The sequence below is a fragment of the Chrysochloris asiatica genome, unplaced genomic scaffold (assembly GCF_000296735.1).
Source record: "Chrysochloris asiatica unplaced genomic scaffold, ChrAsi1.0 scaffold00180, whole genome shotgun sequence".
Classification (NCBI taxonomy): Eukaryota; Metazoa; Chordata; class Mammalia; order Afrosoricida; family Chrysochloridae; genus Chrysochloris; species Chrysochloris asiatica.
The window spans coordinates 2635053-2643957 of record NW_006408698.1 but is presented as its reverse complement, the minus strand read 5'-3'; the positions used below and the strand labels follow the sequence as shown (position 1 = coordinate 2643957).

The following is an 8905-nucleotide window of genomic DNA, read 5'->3' as shown; positions in this document are numbered from 1 at the left end:
CCTGTAATTGACCTGACCTTCTCACTATCTAGATCTCTGTTCCTACATGTTTACCTTCTTTTACATTGAACTTGTTTTGATCATAGACTGATCTCCCAGATTCTCTGAGTTTGTTCTTATAGTTTTTTTCTGTTCTCAACTCTTCCTTCTGTTGACTTAATTCAGGGAGTTGTTTCCATGTATGTCAACCTCTGGTTGTTGTCTGTTCTTGTTGGTTCTCAGTTCACAAAACTCCCTTTAGGATGTTTTGTAGAGCAGGGTTGGCTTTGACAAAATCCCTTATCTTCTGTTTATCTTGGAATGTTTTGATTACACCATCATATTTTATTGATATCTTTGCTGGATAAAGGATTCTTGGTTGTCAATCTTTTTCTTTTAGGGTTTTATAAATGTTTCCTCATTGCCTTCTTGCTTGCATGTTTTCTGATGAGAGATCTGAGCTTAATCTGACTTGCTTGCCTTTGTATGTCACACTTCTTTTTCCCTGGTGGCTTTCAGAAGTGCCTCCTTATCTTTGATTTTGGAGAGCTTGGCTATGATAAGTCTTGGCGATTTTCTTTTGGGGTCTATCCTTCCTGGAGTTCATTGAGCTTCTTGGATGTTTATCTTTTCACTCTTCAGGATGTTAGACAAATTTTCTTCCAGCAGTTCTTCAACTATTTCCTCTGTGGACTTGTGGAATTCTTCTTGTTCTGGAATGCCGATAATTCTTAAGTTATTCCTCTTCATGTTGTCCAACATAAATTTTAGACCATCTTCAGAATTTTTTATTTTTTTTGTGTGTTTGTTATTGTATCTTAGTGGTATTCAGAGATTTGTCTTCTAGCTCACTGCTTCTACCTTCCATCTCATCTATTCTACTCCTCTGCCCTTTCAGAGTGTTCTCTATTTCTGTTATTTTGTTATTGATTGTTTGGACCTCTTTCTGTAGGTTTTGAATTGTTTCCAATGCTGTATCTATCTTATTTCACTGTTCCTGTAGTACTTTCCTAACTTCTTCCTTATGTTTCTCAACTCCATAGTAAAGTGTTTTGAAACATTTTATGATCATTATTCTGAATTCCATATCAGGCATTTCCAAGGCCTCCCCCCTTCCAGAATGGAGTCCAGGTCTACTTCTTGGTCATTTGTCTCTTGTTTCTGGACATGTGCTGATATGGTCATCTGCTTTTGCCACTTAGACATGTTGAATGTTTATCTCTGGCCTTAATACTTAATTGAGTATGTGTTTTGGTATTTTTTATACTTTCTAATTGCTTCCAGGAAGGTGTGATCAGGATATGGGCTTCCCTTTTCACTCTTCTTATTGTTTAACTCAGAGTAACTTTCATAGGTGTTGTCTGTTTCCCCGCTATATGGCAGTTGGTATTGGTTCTTGTCTGGGTTTTGGTGTTTTATAGAGTGTGATTGTAGGTTGGCTGTATAGTAGCAGTTGCTGACTCTTCTTGTGTAATATAGGGAGATAAAGAGTCCTCCAAAGGCAGAAGGAGGAGCCTATCACATCACAACAATATCAGCAAAAAAAAAAAAAAAAGGCTAAAAACAGCAACAACAAAAAGAAGACTGATACCGCAGTCTGTATTCACAGTAAAGAGAGAGGAGGGAGAGAAGAAGAAGAAGGAATAAATAAATAAAAAGAAAAAAAATATATTTTTATAAAAACTAAAAAAGAAAAAAAATCTGTAGCCTAATATGAGGTCTCTTTCCCTCCCTATAGCCCTCTTCTTCTATTTCCTGTGTTAAAAAACACAGGAACAAAAAGCAAACAAGAAAAGTTCTAGACCTGCTCTTGGTCTGAGTATCTGTCGGCCATTTTGTTTTAAGTGGATACTGTCCCTTTAAATTTCGAGGAGCTCTATGCACACGCGTAGTAGAACCCTCTGAGGGTGGGGCTGGAGAATTCACTAGATCAGGCACCCCTATAGTTACAAGAATGGAGGTACGCAGACAGCAAGGGACCAATGAAAAGATACCAAAAGAATAAAAAAATGTCCACACCTCTATCTCTGCGGCTCTGTCAGGCATCCATGGCTGCTGTGATCCTTTCCCTGCTTGGCCCCACATGAATGGTGGCTCCTGGAGCAGCTTAGCGTTCTGAACCAGGAAGCAATGGGTTTCTGGCTTCTGCCACAATCTCCTCAGCTGTAAATATTCCAACCTTCTAAATATTCCTTTATATGTGGTTCAGAGTACTGGGACCATTCCTTGAGCCTTCTTGGTCCTGTATTTTGTGTTGTTCTCGGCAGAGCTCGTCACTTCACTTCCACTTGATCTGCCATCTTTTTCTGGAAGTCTCCAACCTTATTCTTTTTCAGCCATGCTTTTTTTTATCGTGAGTCTCTTTCCTTTCATATAAAGTTTGCAATTGTTTTTCAATCTCTTTGAAGAAATTCATTGGAATCTGGATTGGGATTATATTACATGTGTAGATTGTTTTGGGCATTATTGATATTTTCTCAATGTTAAGACTTTCTATCCTGCAGCATGGTATATTCTTCAACTTTTTAAAGTCTCTTTTGGTTTCTTGTAGTAATGTTATGTAGTTTTCTTTGTATAGGTCCTTTGTTTCTCAGTTTATGTTTATAACTAGGTATTTCATTTTTGGGCAGCTATTGTAAATGGCATTGCTTTCCTGATGTCCTTTTCAGCACTGTCATTGTTACTAAAGTGGAATCCAACTGTTTTTTTTTTTTTTTTTTTTTTTTTACATTGTTCGTACACCATGCCACTTTGCTAAATCTTCCAATGAGCTTTAGTAGTTTTTTACTGAGTCACTGGGGTTTCCTATGTAAAGGATCAAATCATCTGCAAATATATGGTGTTTTATTTCCTCTTTTCCAATTTGGATACCTTTAATTTCCCTATCTTGCCATATAGCTCTGGGTAAGACTTCCAGCACAATATTGAATAGGAGTGGTGACAGAAGTCATCCTTGTATGGTTCCTTTTTGCAGAGGTAAGCCTTTCAGTTTCTCTCCATTAAGAGTAACATAAGCTGTTGGTTTTGTATATATGGTATTTATTATATTGAGGCATTTCCCTTCAATTCCTATTTTGTTGAGTATTTTTATTAGGAATGGATGTTGGATTTTGTCAAATGCCTTTTCTGCATCAATAAACATGATCAAGTGGTTCTTTTCTTTTTTCTTATTTATATGGTGTATTACATTGATTGTTTTTCTGATGTTGAACCATCCTTGCATCCCTGATATGAATCCCACTTGGTCATGATGTATTATTTTTCTGATGTGCTGATGGATACTGCTAGCTAGTATTTTGTTGAGATTTTTTGCACCTATGTTCATGAGGGATATTGGTCTATAATTTTCTTTCTTAGTGATGTCTGTCCTGGATTTGTTATGAGGGTTATGCTTGCTTCATAAAATTTATTAGGAAATATTCCACCCTCTTCTATATTCTGGAATAATTTGTGTCAAATTGGTGGCAAATCTTTACTGAGTGTTTGGTAGAACTATTCAGTGAAGACATATGGTGTTGGACTTTTTTTGGTTGAGAGTTTTTGATTTCCTAATCAATTTCTGCCTTTGTTATGAGTCTGCTCAGGTTTTCTACTTCACTCTTTGTAAGTGAGGTAGGTCATGTTTTATTTTTTTTTAAATGTATCCATTTCTTCTAAGTTTTTATATTTGTTGGAGTACAACTCTTCATTGTATTCTTTTACTATCCTTTTGATTTCATTAGGTTCCATTGTTACATCGCCCATGTGGTTTATAATGTGTGTTATTTGTGTCTTCTAACTATTTTCTTTTGTTAGGTTTGCCAGTGGTTTGTCAATTTTATTAATCCTTTCAAAGAACCAACTTCTTATCCTGTTTTTTTTTCTGTTGTTTTCTGTATTCTATCTCATTTATTTCTGCTCTAATCTTTAATCTTTTCTTTGGGCTGTAGGTTCCCTCTGTTGGTCTCTTTCCAATTGTTGGAGATGCTGTGTTAATGTGTTAATTTTGGTTCTTTCTTCTTTTGGAATGTGTGCATTTAATGCAATCAATTCTCCTGTCAGCACTGCTTTCTCTGTGTCTCAAAAATTTTTGTATGTTGTGTTTTCATTCTCATTTGTATTTAGGAACATTGTGAATTCACGTGTTTTTTTTTTTTTTTTTTTTTATAAATACACATGTTTGGTGAGCGAGGGGACAGAAGGCAGAGAAGGCGCTGTCTACAGCTGGTATAGGCTGGGGGCTGGATGCTAAACAGAGAGAAAGAGACAGTCTGCCCAGTAGGACAGGCTGGGCAGCATTCTGTGGCTGTAACACTTGGTTGGTGGGTAAGAGTCTGCAGAGGGTCTTGTATGGGGCTGGGGAGGCCTGGATACCCAGAGACTCCCTGGTCCGAGGTTTCTGGGTGACAGTGGTGGAGGCAGCTCTGGGCTCAGCTCACATCACTCAGGGTCATAGAGCAAACCCAGGCAGCACAAAGATGGCCAGGTGCACTTCGGAGTTGTAGTATCGTATCTGCCTCTGCTCCACCTGAGTCTGTGTCAGTGGCTGCACAGGCTCCCGGAAGTTGGTGCTCAAGTTCTTGCTGCACAGCATGAAGCTGATCTGGCCACTGGGGTAGGTGGGAATGGTACAGTAGGCATAGACCAGCACCGGGAATAGTGATTTGCAGAACTGCCGCATCTCCTTGATGAGGTCTAGGTGCAGCCACTGGCACTTGCCTTGGCAGCAGAGAATGCTGTCCTCCTTGAGGACGGTCTTCATGAGTTGGTAATAGAATTCCTTGAAGAGCCTCTCAGCAGGGCCCATGGGGTCTGAGGAGTCAGTGATGATAAAATTGACGGCATCCTGGTTCTGTTTCATGAACTTAAAACCGTCATCCACGTGGAGGGTCATCTTTGAGCTGGAGTAGCCAACAGCCATACTTGGCAGGAACTTTTTAGAGACTTGAATGACATCCTCATCAATTTCACACTGGACCACAGCCTCCACGGAGGGGTGCTTCAGGACTTCCCACAGGACACCCCAACCCCCCCTCCAATGATCAGCACCTTGTGTGGATTGGGGTGGCTGCAGAGGGGTAGGTTGGCTATCATTTCTTGATAGGAGAACTCGTGCCTCTCTATGCACTGGATGACGCTGTCAATACCACCACGTTGCCGTAGGTTTTACTGTGGAAGACAAGGATGTCCTGGTACCGGGAGCGCTGAGGGTGCAACAGCTGCTCCACCTGCAGCCACAAGGCCTGGCCAGGCCACAGGCTGCAGGTCTCGTGGAACCAGCCCTAGCAGATGGCGTCTGGGCAGGGGGCTGCGGGGTCAGGCTGCATGGCAGGCAGGCAGACGGCGCGGGGCGCAGGCCCGGGACTGCAGGCCACGTGGAGCCGCAGCACGCAGGACTGTGAATTCACTTTTTATTTCTTCTACTACCTAGTCTCTTTTCAGCAGGGTGTTATTCAAATTCTATGTATCTGAGTTTATTTCTTTGGTCTTCCCATTGTTGATTTCTAATTTGATAGCATTGTGGTCTGAGAAGATGTTTTGTAGTATTTTGATATTTGTAAACTTACGGAGACTTATTTTGTGGCCTAACACATGGTCTATTCTGGAGAATGTTCCATGCACACTGGAAAAAAATGTGCATTGTCCTTTAGTTGGGTTGAATGCTCTGTACATACCTATGAAGTCCAGTTGTCTAATTGTGTTGTTTAGTTCCTCTGTGTCTTTGTCGAGTTTCTTTCTGGTTGTTCTATCCATTTTGGAAAGTGATGTGCTAAAATTGCCCACTATTATTATAGATTTGTCTATTTCATATTTCAAATCTGTTAGCATTTGCTTTGTATGTTTTGGAAATCTTTCATCGGGAGCATAGATCTTTTTTATTGTTATATCATCTTGTTCTTTTTTATGATTATATTATCTTGTTCAATTGACTGTTTTAATCATGAGATATTGCCCATCTTTGTCTATTATTCTGGTTTTTGCCTTAAACTTTTTTTTTTTTTAAATCAGAGATTGGTATTGCAACTTCTGTTCATTGTTTTATTGCAATTAGGTTGGCATATTTTTTTTTCCCCATCCTTTGACTTGTAGTTTGTTTTTGTCTCTGTGTGTAAGGTGTGTCTCTTGCAAACAGCATATTGAAGGATTTTGTTTTCTTATCCATTTTGCCACTCTCCATCTCTTAAATGGTGCATTTAATCTGTTTACATTCAGTGTAATTATCGATAGGTATGGATTATTTGCTGCCATTATGTTTCTTTGTGAGTGTGTGGTGCTGCTGATTTATTGGTTCTACATGTCTTTCTGTGCTGAGTTCATGTTTTTTTGTGTTCTTTCTTGACAGTTTCCTCCTAGGTTTAATGTTTTCATGTTCTTTCTGGGATTTTCATTTTCTTGATATGTTGTGAGGTATTCCCTTTCCACCCTTCTTATTAGTCAATTCAGAGTAACTTGCACAGATGTTGTCTGCCTACCTGGTCTATGGCAGTTGGTATTGTTTCTTGGCTGAATTGTGTAGTTTTATAGGGCATGATTGTAGTTTGACTATATGAAAGAAATTGCTGTTTCTTTTTGTGCGATATAGGAAGAGCTAGAGCCCCCTAAAGGTAAAGAGGGGACCAAAAAACAAAACAGCAACAGTAAAAAAAAAAAAAAAAAAAAATACAGATTGAATGCTATAGTATATAATCACAGGAAAGAGGGGAAAAAAATCTTTAGCTGAATATGAGTATGACTTTAATATCCTCTTTCAGTTTCTTGCCTTCAAGGCCACCTGAGAAATTTCAAGATGCTACTGTTGGTTGTTATGATGTAACTCAGGATTTAATTTTTGGTCTGTTTCATTTTTAATTTATCTCTCCCACTTCACAACCCCAGTTCTGTCCTTTTTCCTAGTGATAAACAGTTCAGATCCAGATGTATCCATTTTGAACTGCCGTTTTGTTTTAAGTGGAATCTATCTCTTTAAATTTGAGGAGATCTGTAGTAGAACCCTCCAAGGTGGGTGTCCACTTGCTCAGGCACCCACTTTTGTCACCAGAATGGAGGTGTGCAGACAACAAAAGGCTAACGAACAGATTTAAAAAAAAAAAAGGAACATCCACACCTTTGTCTCTGAGGTCCTGTCAGGCATCAATCCATGGCAGCTCTGATCCTTCCTCTCTTGGTCTCACTGATTGGTCTCACCTAAGACGGTGGCTCTGGGCCTCTGAGCCTGGATGGTTCAACAGTATGAGATTAGTTGTTTCTCCTACAAATTCCACTGGCTATAAGCCTTCAAACTTTTGAAATATTCTTAAACATGTGGTTGAGTTTTGAAACTATCTCCTGAACCTTCTTCATCTGGTTTTCTGTGTTATTGCTGATGGAGATCCTCACTGCACTTCAACCCTATCTGCCAGCAAACCCTGCCTACTGAAGTAGTTTTTGTAGGACTTTGAACCCCTTTATATAGTCATCCCAAATAAGACAAACATTGGTAGGGCTAGGATCATCTTCAGTGGAAATTTTTAGGAGAGTGGTATTTGCTGAATATGTTAAGTATTTCTGCCTTGTTATCTTTATATAAACAACACTTGAATAGAATCCCAGATTGGAATATCAAAGTACCTCTTTACTTACACCTCTCATACTTCTCCCTCATTTTCCCCTCTCATCATCAGCCCCAATACTTCTCAAAACTCAAAATAAAGTATCTAGAGGACTGCAAAATGTAGTTAATCAATATGTTGGCTTAGGACACTAACTTAATGCTCCCAATATGTAGACATTCTAACCAAGTGAACTTCCAAAAGTCTAGCACAAGTTCTGGCACTATTTCATAGTGAAATCTGTTTCAACTGTGAATATGATGAAGTTCACAGTTTTAAATATCTGAAAATATGAAATATTTTCTTCACCTACTTTTTGTTGATTGTTTTCTAGACCTCCTAAATGTTAACTAAAGTAATTATTGAAATCTCAATATTTAGATCCACCTGAGTAGTTATCATATGCATTTATTTTGTAAAAAGACTGACTTCAAATGTAAATAAGTTTGACAATAAAAAGAATTGCCCAGTCCAAAAATAGTTGCTAGCAATAAACTGTTTTTCTTATTATTTTTTAATATTTCTTATTATTTTCACATATAAATACTTCCATTTTTAAATCATAGACTTTCAAAAGAATGTAATTGTTTTGAAAAATAATTTGGTAGGCTGATAATATTGATTTATATAATGTGAAAAGGGTACTTTGTAAACTGTCTCATGTCTGCAATAATGATCCATTCATATCCATTCTGGCATTAATAATTGAAATAATAGACTTGGCAATCTTAATTTACATTTTAATTTTGTCTATCAAAAAAGATTCACCAACTCTTGTCAATTTGTCGTACTGTGATTACTTATGTGATACTGGAATTTGTGCCACTGGTATTTTAAATAATAGAAAGGTCGTTATGGTGGGCAGGTTTTAGCAGAGCTTCTATACTAAGACAGACTAGAAAAAGGAGAGGCAGAACACTTCTAAATGGTTAGTCACTGAAAATGTATCCATTAATAATCACAACTTGAAATGAGCAAATATGAATCAAGGAAAATTGGAAGCTGTCAAAAATGAAATAGGATGCATACAGATATATATCATAGGCAAGTTGCAATTGACAGATAATTGGTCATTTTGAATAAGACAAGCATATAATTTATTATGTGGATGATGACTAATTAAAAAAGAATGACTCACATTCATGACACAAACACACATACACAAATTCAAGATCTATCATGAAGTACAATGCTCTCTGTGAAAGAATAATATATGTTTGCCTACAAGGAAGACCAGTTAATATCACTATTATTCAAATTTAGTCACCAGCCACTAAAGCCAATTATGATTAAATTGAAGAATCTATCAACTACTTCAGTCTGAAATTTATTAGATATGCAATCAGATGCAGTGATAA

General features: G+C 37.9%; 1 pseudogene; it reads right to left on the bottom strand.

The window, feature by feature from the left end:
• Window positions 1-4408: 4408 nt before the first annotated feature.
• Window positions 4409-5285, bottom strand: LOC102811178 (annotated as a pseudogene).
• Between the last annotated feature and the right edge of the window lie 3620 nt (window positions 5286-8905).